General features: G+C 41.5%; 1 pseudogene; it reads left to right on the top strand.

The window, feature by feature from the left end:
- The first annotated feature begins 9,428 nt into the window (after nucleotides 1-9,428).
- On the top strand, nucleotides 9,429-14,286 carry LOC113007375 (solute carrier family 22 member 5-like; annotated as a pseudogene).
- Nucleotides 14,287-15,272: the final 986 nt, after the last annotated feature.

Raw genomic sequence — 15,272 nt, 5'->3', positions numbered from 1 at the left:
ACATTGTAACATGTTGTTTCATGTTTGCTGAATGAATTCAGAGGGCTGTGTATATATTTAATATATGCTGTTTATATGCTGTATCATTTAATAAATCAGTATTAAGCCATTCCAAGTGCTCATTTTCAAAATGTAACAGACTGTCCATTAATTTAATCGTATATAAGTTATTTTTCATTGTTATTAGTCAATTTTAACATGTTGATTCATTCCAGAGTTGTCTTTCTTGTGTTGTTCCTCTGTGCTCTTCTTGTTTCCTTCTTTCCACAGAGGAAGCTGGCTAAAGTCTTGCCTCTCACCCTAATCTCGCTCCACCTCCTTGGCTCCACTTTCCTCTCCTCCATCCCTTCAGTCTCTCTCCATCCCTCCTCTCCATCCTTCTCCACCCACCTTACACACACCTCACTCCTTCCTCCATTGTTTGGGGAACAATTATCAGATCCACAACAAAAGAGGGACCACCTCCAGGAAAGTTGAGTGAATGATTCTGATTTACTCGAGGAGACAAGAAACTGAATCTAAACACAACCGATCCTGTTCCCAAACTCAAAACAAAAAACTTTTCTTTGGAGTCTTTGAACTGCATTTTGTGTAGAGGCCAGACCCAGCTCAGGTCAGGCTGAAGGGGATTTGTTTGTCCACGTTGTTTGTCCAGGAATTGAGCAGCACAAACAAAATGAATTTTAAAAGATATTTGGCAGAATACAGCTTAAAATGTTTGAAGATAAAATCCACAAGCAACACTTAGTTAGCTAGCATTTATTCCAAACAAGGCTCATATATAAATATATTCATTGTTCACTGGAGAGTGAATGTTAGACAGAAAGCATTCAGGCTTTGGAAAAGAGTGCCATATAATAAACCTGTCCATTTACCAAATTCCCCACTCTCTCCATGTTGTTGATGGATTTTGGGAGTTGTTTTAATAATAAAATTTAATTTAAAAAATAAACATTTAGAGACTGGATTATCTATTTTCAAGCATCCAGACTTAAACTGCGACAACGGCATTGCCCAGTGGATGAATGTATGAAAATTCAAATGAGCAGGTGCATTCAGATGGAACAGTCTTTAACGCGCCAAAGTCCATCCATTTGCATTTGAGCTAGTCTGCCTCCTACGTGCTGTACCCAGCAGCACCCTCACCTAAACCAAACAGAGTGGACTCTTGATTAAAACAGTTGAATAATATTGAATTAAAAAACAAACATTACATAAAAACAGCAAACACACTTGTTGTAAGCATGATATTATTTGATGTCACCCAAACATGACAACAACATAATACTGCAATGGGAAATGGACTTAAACCAGTGCAGGATGCAAATGTTGTTACAAATGTTGTTAAAACTGAATAAGTAATAAAACACATACAGCAAGTTAAAGGACAACAAATACTTTTCATATATTAAGAGAGGGAGGCCAACGTTCCTCTGCATAAAAATGAGGTATTTGAACCCTTGTTCATGTTAAGAGGAATACATCTGCATTAAAGAATGAAGTTTATTAAAACGTGTCAAAGAGATGAGATGTGCTGTAGTATTTTAGTGTATGTCATCGGTTACAGATATGTTGCTCAAATTGGCCTCAGCATGACATGAAGCCCATGCTTTACTAATCACATTAAAGTGCTGTTCTTGTGCAGATTTCATTAATTGGAGTGAGGGCATGGCAACACTGAATTATAACCATAACTTTTTGTTATATATAACTATGTTACTCCAGAGGCTTTAAAGCAGCACTGTGTAAAACAGTCCCCCTGAAAGCTAACTGGTTTAGCTTAGCAGAGTGGTTTAACTCTCTCTGCCATTTTTTCCAACAGTAGAATCCGTCTGTTTTCTTTTGATTTGTGCAACATGAAATCAGACACTTGAATGAAGCTATTAAAAAATATTTTGACACAGGCATGATCAAATGAACAGCAATATGTGTTTGTAGGCGTTTTAATTTCCTGCTCTCTGTTGTTATTTTTACACATGAACTCAGGTTCAGGTGAATGAAGTCAGGACATCATCCTGAAGTTGCCCTTTCTCACACAGCAGAGAGTACACTCTGTTTGGTTTATGTCAGGGTGCTGCTGGGTACAGCACGTAGGAGGCAGACTAGCTCAAATGCAAATGGATGGACTCTAGTGGGTTAAAGACTGCTCCATCTGAATGCACCTGCTCATTTGAATTTTCATACACTCATCCACTGGGCAGTGCCGTTGTCAAAGTTCAAGTCAAAACAGATAACTCAGCCTCTAAAGGTTTATTTTTTTACATTTATTATTAAAATGCTTCCCAAAATCCATCAAGAATATGGGAAATAGACTAGTTCATTATATGGCACACTTTTCTAAAGCCTGAGTGCTTCCTGTCTAACATTCACTCTCCAATGAACACATTGGGAACAACTCTTCTCACCCAAGAATCATCATGGCAAGCAGACTGGAGCAGCCAGGGATCAAACCACCAACCTTCGTGATTAGTAGATGACCTGCTCTACTTCCTGAGCTACAGCCACCCTGAACTTTATATTCACAAAAACCTTAGCTATACTGTCACACATGTTCACTATGTTTAACCCCTTAATGCCTCATGTATCATATTTCATACATTTAATTTTTGTGAATTTTTGAGACACTATCTGAACAATGAATATATTCATATGTGAGCATGTGTGCTTGTTTGGAATAAATGTTAGCTAATTAAGTGTTACTTGTGGATTTTATCTTTAAACATTTTAAGCTGTATTTTGCCAAATATCTTTTAAAATGCATTCAGGTTTTGAAGCTGGAAGATAAAGTGTCCAGAGTTAGTAAATTCCACTAACTAATCATTAAAGAGGGAAGATTGTGTATGTTAATCAAACATCATGCAACATTTTTCTTATTTTATTTCTGTTATTTTCTTTTAAACTCATGTCATACATCTACCATTTTATTTTCTATTTGATAAAGAAATTCCTTGATACAGAACAAAAACAAAACTAGCCAGCCAAAATTAAGTTATGAACTTAATATTGTAATATATTTCTATAAAACTACTTGTTTAACTAGAAAACAAATAAAAATTATCATAAAAACAAAATCATTTGAGCTAGCTTATGCTAGCTCTTAGCATTAGCTAAATATAATTTAGCCACTTCTTGAAGTTGAAAAAAATCTATTTTGTTGCTCAAACATCTTATGAAATGATTTAATTGATAAATGTGAAAACATTTCAGTCATAGTTCATGGGTTTTAATGCACAACTGCATAAAATAGAGCTGCTGAGAGCTAACTTGCTCAACAGACTTCTCTGCAGTGTTTGCCTCCACTTTGCTAATCCATGTGTTTTTTGGTAACCCATCCATCCATCCATTTTCATCCGCTTTGTCCGGGGCCGGGTCGCGGGGGCAGCAGCCTAAGCAAAGAGGCCCAGACCTCCCTCTCCCCAGCCACCTCCTCCAGCTTATCCGGGGGAATACCAAGGCGTTCCCAGGCCAGCCGAGAGATATAATCTCTCCAGCGTGTCCTGGGTCTGCCCCGGGGCCTCCTCCCGGTGGGACATGCCTGGAACACCTCACCCAGGAGGCGCCCAGGGGGCATCCTTGTCAGATGCCCGAACCACCTCAGCTGGCTCCTTTCGATGTGGAGCAGCAGCTGCTCTACTCTGAGCCCCTCCCGGATGGCCGAACTTCTCACCCTATCTCTAAGGGAGAGGCCAGCCACCCTTCGGAGGAAGCTCATTTCTGCCGCTTGTATCCGCGATCTCGTTCTTTCGGTCACTACCCACAGCTCGTGGCCATAGGTGAGGGTAGGGACGTAGATCGACCGGTAAATTGAGAGCTTCGCTTTTACACTCAGCTCCCTCTTCACCACGACGGACCGGTGCAGCGTCCGCATTACTGCAGCTGCAGCCCCAATCCGTCTGTCGATCTCCGGCTCCCTTCTCCCATCACTCGCGAACAAGACCCCGAGATACTTGAACTCCTCCACTTGGGGCAGGAACTCATCCCCGACCCGGAGTGGGCACTCCACCCTTTTCCGGCTGAGAACCATGGCCTCAGATTTGGAGGTGCTGATCCTCATTCCCGCTGCTTCACACTCGGCTGCGAACCGCTCCAGTGCGAGCTGGAGGCCCTCACCCGATGAAGCCAACAGAACCACATCATCTGCAAAAATCAGAGATGAGATTCTGAGGCCACCAAAGTGAAAGCCCTCCGCCACTTGGCTGTGCCTAGAAATCCTGTCCATAAAAATTATGAACAGAACCGGAGACAAAGGGCAGCCCTGGCGGAGCCCATCACCCACCGGGAACGAGTCCGACTTATTGCCGGCAATGCGAACCAAGCTCTTGCAACGGTTGTATAGGGATCGAATGGCCCGTAGCAATGGGCCAGACACCCCATATTCCCGCAACACCTCCCACAGGACACCCCGAGGGACACGGTCAAATGCCTTCTCCAAGTCCACAAAACACATGTAGACTGGTTGGGCAAACTCCCATGCACCCTCAAGTATCCTGGAGAGGATAAAGAGCTGGTCCAGTGTTCCGCGACCAGGACGAAAACCGCATGAAGTTTTTGGTAACTTCAAGTCAAATTCTTGAGTGTAGCTATTATTATTATTTAAAAGAAATGCTTGTTAAGACTTCAAAACACTGACTGCTGCTGTAGACAAATGCCATCACTGAACAGATATCAGCCCTCCCCTATTAAATATCAGGGATGTGTGTTTATGCAGTTTTTAGGTACTTATATACAGGGAGTGGAGAATCATTAGGCAAGTTGTATTTTTGAGGAATAATTTTATTATTGAACAACAACCATGTTCTCAATGAACCCAAAAAAATCATTAATATCAAAGCTGAATGTTTTTGGAAGTAGTTTTTAGTTTGTTTTTAGTTTTAGCTATTTTAGGGGGATATCTGTGTGTGCAGGTGACTATTACTGTGCATAATTATTAGGCAACTTAACAAAAAACAAATATATACCCATTTTAATTATTTATTTTTACCAGTGAAAATAAATTAACATCTCCACATTCACAAATATACATTTCTGACATTCAAAAACAAAACAAAAACAAATCAGCGACCAATATAGCCACCTTTCTTTGCAAGGACACTCAAAAGCCTGCCATCCATGGATCCTGTCAGTGTTTTGATCTGTTCACCATCAACATTGCGTGCAGCAGCAACCACAGCCTCCCAGACACTGTTCAGAGAGGTGTACTGTTTTCCCTCCTTGTAAATCTCACATTTGATGATGGACCACAGGTTCTCAATGGGGTTCAGATCAGGTGAACAAGGAGGCCATGTCATTAGTTTTTCTTCTTTTATACCCTTTCTTGCCAGCCACGCTGTGGAGTACTTGGACGCGTGTGATGGAGCATTGTCCTGCATGAAAATCATGTTTTTCTTGAAGGATGCAGACTTCTTCCTGTACCACTGCTTGAAGAAGGTGTCTTCCAGAAACTGGCAGTAGGACTGGGAGTTGAGCTTGACTCCATCCTCAACCCGAAAAGGCCCCACAAGCTCATCTTTGATGATACCAGCCCAAACCAGTACTCCACCTCCACCTTGCTGGCGTCTGAGTGGGACTGGAGCTCTCTGCCCTTTACCAGTCCAGCCACGGGCCCATCCATCTGGCCCATCAAGACTCACTCTCATTTCATCAGTCCATAAAACCTTAGAAAAACCAGTCTTGAGATATTTCTTGGCCCAGTCTTGACGTTTCAGCTTGTGTGTCTTGTTCAGTGGTGGTCGTCTTTCAGCCTTTCTTACCTTGGCCATGTCTCTGAGTATTGCACACCTTGTGCTTTTGGGCACTCCAGTGATGTTGCAGCTCTGAAATATGGCCAAACTGGTGGCAAGTGGCATCTTGGCAGCTGCACGCTTGACTTTTCTCAGTTCATGGGCAGTTATTTTGCGCCTTGGTTTTTCCACACGCTTCTTGCGACCCTGTTGACTATTTTGAATGAAACGCTTGATTGTTCGATGATCACGCTTCAGAAGCTTTGCAATTTTGAGACTGCTGCATCCCTCTGCAAGATATCTCACTATTTTTGACTTTTCTGAGCCTGTCAAGTCCTTCTTTTGACCCATTTTGCCAAAGGAAAGGAAGTTGCCTAATAATTATGCACACCTGATATAGGGTGTTGATGTCATTAGACCACACCCCTTCTCATTACAGAGATGCACATCACCTAATATGCTTAATTGGTAGTAGGCTTTCGAGCCTATACAGCTTGGAGTAAGACAACATGCATGAAGAGGATGATGTGGACAAAATACTCATTTGCCTAATAATTCTGCACTCCCTGTATTTTGAGTTTGTCCGGCCAGCCATTCTTGCAGTAGAGTTTGATTTGTTTTAGTGTTTCGTCTTTGTCTTGCTGCTCTCTTATTTGTTGTAGTCTCTCCTCTGTTGCAGGAAGACCTGAAATCACCTGATGTGCATACAGATTCATTTCGTCTCTTAATGTCTCGTCACAAACAGTTTTTTCTGGTGCTCTGGACAGCACGTCTGCAGTTGCAATGTGTTTGCCTGGGACATGTGAGATGGTGAAAGAGTACCGCATTAATCTCATTCTCAGTCTTTGTACTCGTGGTGGCAGTTCGTCTAAGTTCTTGGAGCCCAAAAGTGGTACTAAAGGCTTGTGATCTGTCTCAACATGGAATTCAATGCCTATAAGAAAATCAGAGAATCGCTCGCATGCCCAGGTTATGGCTAGTGCTTCCTTCGCTATTTGAGCATACCTTTGTTCTGTGGGGGTTAATGCTCTTGAAGCGAAGGCCACTGGCTTGGTTGTGTCATCCTCTTGTTTCTGAAGTAGCACCGCTCCCAGTCCATAAGAGGATGCATCAGCTGATACTGCTGTTTGTGCTTTGGGGTTGTAGGGTGCCAAGTTCGGTGGTTTACTCAGTTCTGCCTTAATGTTGTCAAACACAGTTTGTTGAGCCTCACTCCAACACCGCATGTTTTTGGTACTGAGTAGTTCTCTCAATGGCTGTGTTTTCTCTGCTAAGTGGGGAAGGTACTTGTCTAGATGGTTAACCATTCCCAGGAATCATCTCACTCCACCCACATCGGTGGGTGCGTCCATGTTGCTGACCGCTTTCACTTTTTCTGGGTCTGCTTTGACTCCTGTAGTGTCAATGATCTGTCCGAGGAACTTGATTGAGGTCTTTGCAAACTCACATTTCTCACTTTTCAATGTCACCCCAGCTTTTGTGAGCCGTTCAAGGACTGCGACCAGTCTCTTGTCGTGCTGGGCCTGTGTGTCAGCATAAACCAGAATGTCATCCATTTGGCAGACAACTCCGTCCAGCCCCTCCAAAAGCTGAGACATTCATTTTTGAAAATGCTCAGGTGCTGAGGATATGCCGAAACAGAGTCTAATGAAACAGTACCTTCCGAATGGTGTGATGAAGGTTGTGAGGAGAGCTGAATGCTTGGACAAAGGTATTTGCCAAAATCCTGAGTTAGCATCGAGTTTTGAGAACAACTTTGCGCCCTCTAGCTGTCCTAGGGTGTGCTCAACTGATGGCAACATGTGTCTTTCTCTTTTCACAGAATTATTTAGTTTGGTCAAGTCCACGCACACACGCACTTCATCTCTGTTTGCTTTAGGTACTGGAACTCCTGTGTCAATTTTGAGCCAGCAGTCTACATGGTTAACTTTTATTTTAGTCAACCACGCATCCTCAGTTCTCTCTGAGGCTACTGTTCCCAAAAATGCTACCTCCCTTTCTTCACTGTCACCACCTGCTGCACGTGTTTCTCCTACTGCCCCAGGCCTGCACACTCTTGCATAGCGACCTTTCTTTTTACACTGATTGCAGAGTACCTCTTTGGCTGGGCACAGGTTCTTGCTGTGAAAGGGTGTCTTTCCACATTGGCTGCATTGGCTTTTCACATTCCTCTCTGTGTTTTGTGGCACAGTCTTTCTTGGTTTGAAGTGTTTTACTTTTTCTTTAATGACGTCCACATTACAAGGATTTTCCTGCTTGAAGTTTTTTTTAAGAAGATCCTGCTGCTTCTTAACAAGCTCACTTTGGTGAATCCGTATCACTGCTTTTTCTAACGTGAGCTCCGCGTCCATTTGCAGTTGCTTCGAGAGCCTCTTGTCTCTTATTCCAACAACGAGTCTGTCTCTTATCATTTCACTGTGCAGCGCCCCGTAGCCACAATGCTCAGCCAAGGCATATAGCGATGTAATAAACCCGTCTGCAGTCTCTCCTGCTTCTTGCTGTCTTTGGTTGAACTTTGCACGTTCAAAGATAACATTTCTTCTGACTACAAAGTGTGCCTCGAGTTTGTCTTTGAGAGTGTGATACTCACTCGCCTCCTCTTCGGTCAGGTTCAACGAAGTGATCACGTCTTCAGCTTCATCGCCCATTGTATATATCAGAGTGTTAACCTGGTTTTCGTCCGATTGTAGCTCGAGTCCGGATGCTATCCTGAACCTCTCAACTCAAAGCACAAGAACAAGCTCTGAGTACAAGATCCATAGAGGCTGGGGTCTATCACACCAGGCAAGACCCCAGGTGCAGGCTGTGTAAAGATGCCCCAGAGACAATCCAGCACATAACAGCAGGGTGAAAGATGCTAGCAGGCAAGGCATACATGGAACGCCATAACCAAGTGGCCGGCATAGTGTACAGGAACATCTGTGCCGAGTATAACCTGGAAGTCCCGAGGTCAAAATGGGAGATGCCCCCAAGGGTGGTGGAGAATGACCGAGCTAAGATCCTGTGGGACTTCCAGATACAGACGGACAAAATGGTGGTGGCGAACCAACCGGACATAGTGGTGGTAGACAAACAGAAGAAGACGGCCGTAGTGATCGATGTAGCGGTTCCGAATGACAGCAATATCAGGAAGAAGGAACACGAGAAGCTGGAGAAATACCAAGGGCTCAGAGAAGAGCTCGAGAGGATGTGGAGGGTGAAGGTAACGGTGGTCCCCGTGGTAATCGGAGCACTAGGTGCGGTGACTCCCAAGCTAGGCGAGTGGCTCCAGCAGATCCCGGGAATAACATCGGAGATCTCTGTCCAGAAGAGCGCAGTCCTGGGAACAGCTAAGATACTGCGCAGGACCCTCAAGCTCCCAGGCCTCTGGTAGAGGACCCGAGCTTGAAGGATAAACCGCCCGCAGGGGCGTGCTGGGTGTTTTTTTTTTATGTGTGTGTGTGTGTGTGTGTGTGTGCGTGTGTGTGTGTATAATATATATATATATACCTCATTACAGATGATGTGTCAGTAAAGGCAACATTGAATCCCTCCATCACACAGTAATTTATGAGAAGCTATTGCTTAAGGATGTCCTCTAAAGTTTACCTTAGCCTTATGCCACTTGTGGTCATACAAACAGTGACAGGAATAAGAAGTCAAACAGCCTGAGGAGTAAAATATGGACAGAGACAAACTCATGTTACACACCCATCAAAACAAAGCAACATGGAGGCTAATGAAGCAAACAGTCTGCACAGGGACTGCTGGAAGACAGAGATTAGTGCCCAAGTATTTCCTTCTATGTTCTTATGCCTGCTTTAGATCACCCTTATGTGTACCCTGTCTTCTAGTTTAACCTGGTGTGCGACAACAAGTGGAAACAGCCAATGTCCTCTCTCATCTACTTCCTGGGATCACTTTGTGGCTGTTTCCTCTCTGGACAGATCTCTGACCGGTAAATTCACAGTTTCAGCTCAAGCAGTCTCTAAAGTTAGCAAACCTGCAATGTTTTTCACTAAAATATGTCTGCTAGTTAGCTGTGAGCTAACTCATCCAGGACTAAATAAAATAAAGGATCTATCTTCCCAAATCTCGGTTACCTTTAAGTTTGAGCTAAATGAACTCCATTTTGTTGTTGATAAATCCTAATGTAGGTGCACTGAGCACATGACTCCTTTGCTCTTGGTTAATAATAATAATAATAATAATAATAATAATAATAATAATAATAATAATAATAATAATAATAATGTATACTTTATTGATCCCCATGGGGAAATTACTTGTTTTTTCTCTGCATTTGACCCATTCACTCAGTGAAGCAGTGGGCAGCCACTAAGCAGGCGCCCGGGGAGCAGTGTGTAGGGACAGTACCTTGCTCAGGGGTACCTCAGGGTAGCTGTCATGCTAGCTGCTAAAGCCCTGTTGAGGCTAATGGGCCTATTTTGAGGCTGTTGAGGCTAATGGGCCTATTTTTTAAGCATTAACATCTAAATAGAAAACTGTATGTGCCCATGTTGTGGCTGATTGCTGTCTTGCTGTATTTTTACAGTAGGTTTGGCAGGAAACCTGTTCTGTTCAGTTCCATTTTCATACTAAGTGTCTTCAACATCGCTTTGAGTTTTGCTCAGTCCTGGGCCGTCTTCAATGTGCTTTTCTTCATGGTGGGCATGGGTCAGGTCAGCATTTGCATAGTTCTTCTTGTACTTGGTAAGTGTGTTTCTTTATTTCTAGGATAGTCTGCTCAACTGCTGCTGTTTTTAATGTAATAAGCCTTCGGCCAACACCTAAAATGAAACAAAAAGGAAACCACTTGTCTTGTATTGTCAACTAGTCACAACCTTTGACTGACTTTTCTGATTTACACATGTGCAGTAAACAGATAACAGAAAACAAAATATTTTATTGGACATTAGTTGTAATATAACATTAAGTACAACTTCCTGATTTCCTTTAAACTTTGCCTTTTCGTCACAGGTTCTGAGCTCCTAGTTGATGTTCCAAGAGTTCTCTTCAGCAGCCTTGCTTTGAGCTTTTTCTATTCAGCTGGTATGGTGGCATTCCCTGGCACTGCCTACATAGTCAGGAACTGGAGATATCTATCAGTGTTAATGGCTTTGCCTGGTCTGGCCTGTTTCCCCCTTTAGTGGTAAATTGACCTCAGTACACTACTAGGATTTTTGTTTCTTGAGTATTTGCTGATTTTTTCAGCAGATTTTTTTTGTTCAGTATATAAAAGGTTGTTGAGGAATTTGTTGAACTGTGGAATGTGTTAAGCTAATGTAAACTAAATGTGCGCCTCCATCCATCCATCCAGTCTTCCATCCATGCATCCATCCATCCATCACTTTGTTCCACTTCCTCAGATGCCCTTTTCCTTCCATTTGGGGGATCTTGAGACAAAAGAAAGGGATTTATAATTTTTTATTCCAGTTCCCGTTCTCCCCATAGATCTCCTCCCAACTGAACGTTGTTAAAGGCTCATTTCTGTTTAAACCTGTTTTGATTTGATGATCAAAGTTCCAAGGTTGTATCTGCAATCTCATTCATTCAGTCACAGTCAAGCATAAAGTGTTAAATAAAAAATCTTTGGCTTCTGGCAAAGTACATTTTTCACAGATTTTTACAGTTATCATTATGGCACTCAGATGATCCACTGTGGCCACCCGTACAGGGACAGCCAAAAGAAGACGTTCGTGGCATCCAGATAATTTCTAACTCATCGCATCCAGATAATTTCTAACTTTTCCAGCATCTGCTTGATGAATAAATAATACTCTCTCAAACACAGATAGATGGAGCAGGAGGCTCTTGTATTTTTCTTCAGTTTCCACCTGTGCTGACTTGACTAATGAACTACACATTTGTGTCTGTCTGTCCACCAGGCTGGTTCCAGAATCTTCTCGCTGGCTAGTGTCCAAAGGCCGTTTTAAAGAAGCAGAACTCCTGCTAAGGTTTGCTGCTCTGGAGAACGGAGTGGAATTTCCATCTGACCTCTTTCGCTCAGCAAAAGTAAGAGCCTCTGACCTTATCCTTGTCCAACGTGTACCACACTAAACTACATTGGCTAATGTAATGAATTTTCTATGTGGCACATTGATCAGTCTCAACAGTCTGAACAGTCGCAGCAACCCGAACAACCTCAACAGCCTGAACAACCTCAGCAACCCGAACAACCTCAACAACCTGAACAACCTCAGCAACCCGAACAACCTCAACAACCTGAACAACCTCAGCAACCTGAACAACCTCAGCAACCTGAACAACCTCAGCAACCTCAGCAACCTGAGGTTTCTGGTTACCTGGGTCTGCTGAGGAACACAACCACTCGAAGTATCACACTCGTAGTGTGGTTTCTCTGGTGAGTTAAAGCCTTCCCCATGAATCTATGAACTCAACGAACTGAATATAAACCAGACTAAAACCACACACAGAAGTACACGTGAAACTAAAACTAGAGAATAGAAATATAAAGAAAACTCAGAATGCTGGTTTTGGGCATCAGTGACTCTGACATGTTTTACAACTGCTTATTGATGTAATTGACTGAGCGATCCTAACAGGATTCATTTTATTTATTTATTTTTTGTTCTGTTGTTGTTTGCAGGTTTTCTTTGAATGTGAGCTACTTTGGATTGTCATTCAATATGACTACTCTCTATGGCAACCCCTTTCTGAACTACGCCTTGCTATCACTAATGGATATCCCGGCACACTTGGTCAGCTGGTTTAGCGCAAAATATTTTCCTCGCCGCGTGTCCTTTATTGTCTTCTCCCTGCTGGGGGCGCTGGCACTCTTCGTCATCCAGATCACTTTGCACAGTAAGTGAGACCACTGTCCTTTTCTTGCTCTCTTTGTGAATATAACTGTCATTGTGTTGAAAAATATCAACACAATAAGCCTTTTCAACAAGGCCTCACACACACAGCCTCTATGTTAGAGGTGCTGCCCTAAATGAGATTTATAGACAAAATAGACAAAACAAGATTATTTGAGGGAAGGTAAACCTGCTCACCAAATGTTTGAAAATAACTTGTTTCACTCCTTGTAAGCTTAAAGTCCTTCTCCTCCCTTCAGAGTATCACAACATCACCCTCACCCTGGTGCTGATAGGTAAATTTGGAGTCCTGGCTTCTGAAGGAATCCTGCACCTGCTCACTGGAGAGCTGTCTCCCACAGTCATCAGGAATACGATGTTGTCGTCTGCTGCCTTATTCTCCAGAGTGGGGTCCTCTATCACCCCATACATATTGCAGCTGGGTGAGATATTTGGCATCACAATCACCCCATTTCCCCCCAACAAAAGAAAAAAAAGAAGAAGAAAAACGTTAAATTTGGGACAACTGTTACAACTGACAATACTCGTATTAAAAATGTCCTAAGCTTACTCTCCAACACTTTCTACTGGTCTTGGGTCTGAGAAAAGAAGCTATGGAGTGGGCTATGATGAAAAAAAATCTCTTTAATCAAATAATCCAAGACAGTAAATGTTGAAATTAAGTAAATTTTAAAAACTTCGCTAAACTTCGTTTTGAGGCAAGAGCGAGAAATGATTGAGAAAGTTGTGCAGCGCATCAAAAAACAGCAGATGGAAAACTGAACAACTAATTCTGTTTCAATATGTTTTTGTTACGATGTCTTTGTGCTCTATTCAGTGCCCTGTAAGCTTCTAATGATCTTAATAGCCGTCTGTTTTTCATTTACATGTTTTCAAAGCATCCCTACTTTTGTGTAAACATCATACTAGGATAATTATTCTGCAATAGAGCACTTTGTAGTGTACACAGAACCTTTGTGCCTTTTTTATGAGACAGGTGTCATTGTGTAGAGATGAAGTTTTAGTTCACTTTAATGACAAAAGCATCCTTAATGCTCAGCTTCTCAACTCTAAATCTAACAAACTGACCTGCAGCTCAGTGATGACAGAAGTCTGTAGCAGAGAAATAATCTGAATAATGGGCTCTGGTTTTGTCTGCAGCTGTGTTCTACGAGTTCCTGCCGTGGTTGACTGTGGGTCTCCTGTTAGTCATCGGTGTCTTTGTCTCCCTTTTCCTTCCGGAGTCATTTGGAAAAACGCTTCCTGATACCATCGATCAGATGCAAGTCATTAAGAAGTAAGCTTGTCTATTGATTATGCTAGTAATGCTGCTTTTGCAGAGTGTATATTCAGGTGCGTTCATGTCTGCACTCTATATAATAGATATCCTATGAATGGATTGTAATAAAAAATATATAAATAGGGAAATCTGGTTTGATTGTTTACTGCACTGTGGTCTTAAAGTGTTATGTGGGTAGGTCTGTGTCATGAGACCAGAATAAGAAATATACAGTTCATTTTGAAATATCAAAAATAAAGGTGGGTACAATGTGAAAAAAACTGAAATGAAAAAACAAAACAAATAATGCAAATATATATGAAATATCTATTGTTTAATATTGCCTAACTGATGCAGCTCTCCTCATTTGGCTTCCAGGTTCAAATTTAAAGGGCTCTGTCGCCAAAAGGATGATGGGAATTCAGCTGAGGCTCCAGCTGTCAGCGAGACTTCTCTGTCTGAGATCAAATGCTCAACTGCCTTCTAGAGCTTGAGATGCAGAAATGAACAAATGATTTGAATTTGCTTTTCTAGTCTTGTGTTAGTAATTGTTAGCCACATTTTTAACCATGTGTATGTTCTTTTTATTCTCTAAACTTTTTTTTAATATATTCCCCCCCCAATAAACTATACAGTGTCTACCTCATCATGTAGAAAGGCCCCAGTCATGAGACCAGGAAGACCAGGAACCTTCTTGTTGTGAGGCCGCAGCGGAAATTACCACAAAAACACTTATTCATCCTGAGCAGGAATATGGAAGTGAAACAAAAAAAAGAAAAAAAGAAAATTTTTAAATCAACTTGAATTTAAGTCGTGTGAGCAGTTGCCATGCTTGGATTATACGATTTAAAATTTGTGTTTAAAACTTACAAACTGCCGAGTCTTTTTATATCATTTTGATGAAATAAAAAGACTTTGATTGGTTACTGATGCTTTGGATTGTTGTTGGTTACATAATAGAAATAACAATAATAATAGAGATGATGATAAGAACAGTAATATTAATAATAAAATCCTAATAATCCTGATAAGAAAAAATGTGACTTGTGTGTATTTTCTCTTTCTCTATGCCGTCCATACAATAATAATTACAAAGACTAAAACTAACACTGAAACCAATAAAAGGTAAATTTAAAAAAAAAATCAAAATGAAGTAAATAATAATAATTATAATAATGATAATATAATACAAAACGAAACCTCCCATAGAGGATGGGTGCCAGACTAGAATTTCTACTACACCAATGTAATAATTCACAGATAAACAGTTAAATTAAACGTTCTTTTTTCCCACTATCACAGTGGGTCCATAGTTTTGTTTGTTTGTTTTTCAAGGATTTTTTCAGTCAATTAAGAAAAAGTTTTATAATTACATGACATGGTATTCTTTGCACTGAACTACCGGAACTTTTTCTGTACTTTTACACATTTATCATGTACCACGATATTTATATTTGTATTTATATTTATTTA

The sequence above is a fragment of the Astatotilapia calliptera genome, chromosome 16 (genome assembly GCF_900246225.1).
Source record: "Astatotilapia calliptera chromosome 16, fAstCal1.2, whole genome shotgun sequence".
NCBI lineage: Eukaryota > Metazoa > Chordata > Actinopteri > Cichliformes > Cichlidae > Astatotilapia > Astatotilapia calliptera.
The sequence above is the reverse complement of the archived record's forward strand: the minus strand, read 5'-3'. Positions and strand labels throughout refer to the sequence as shown.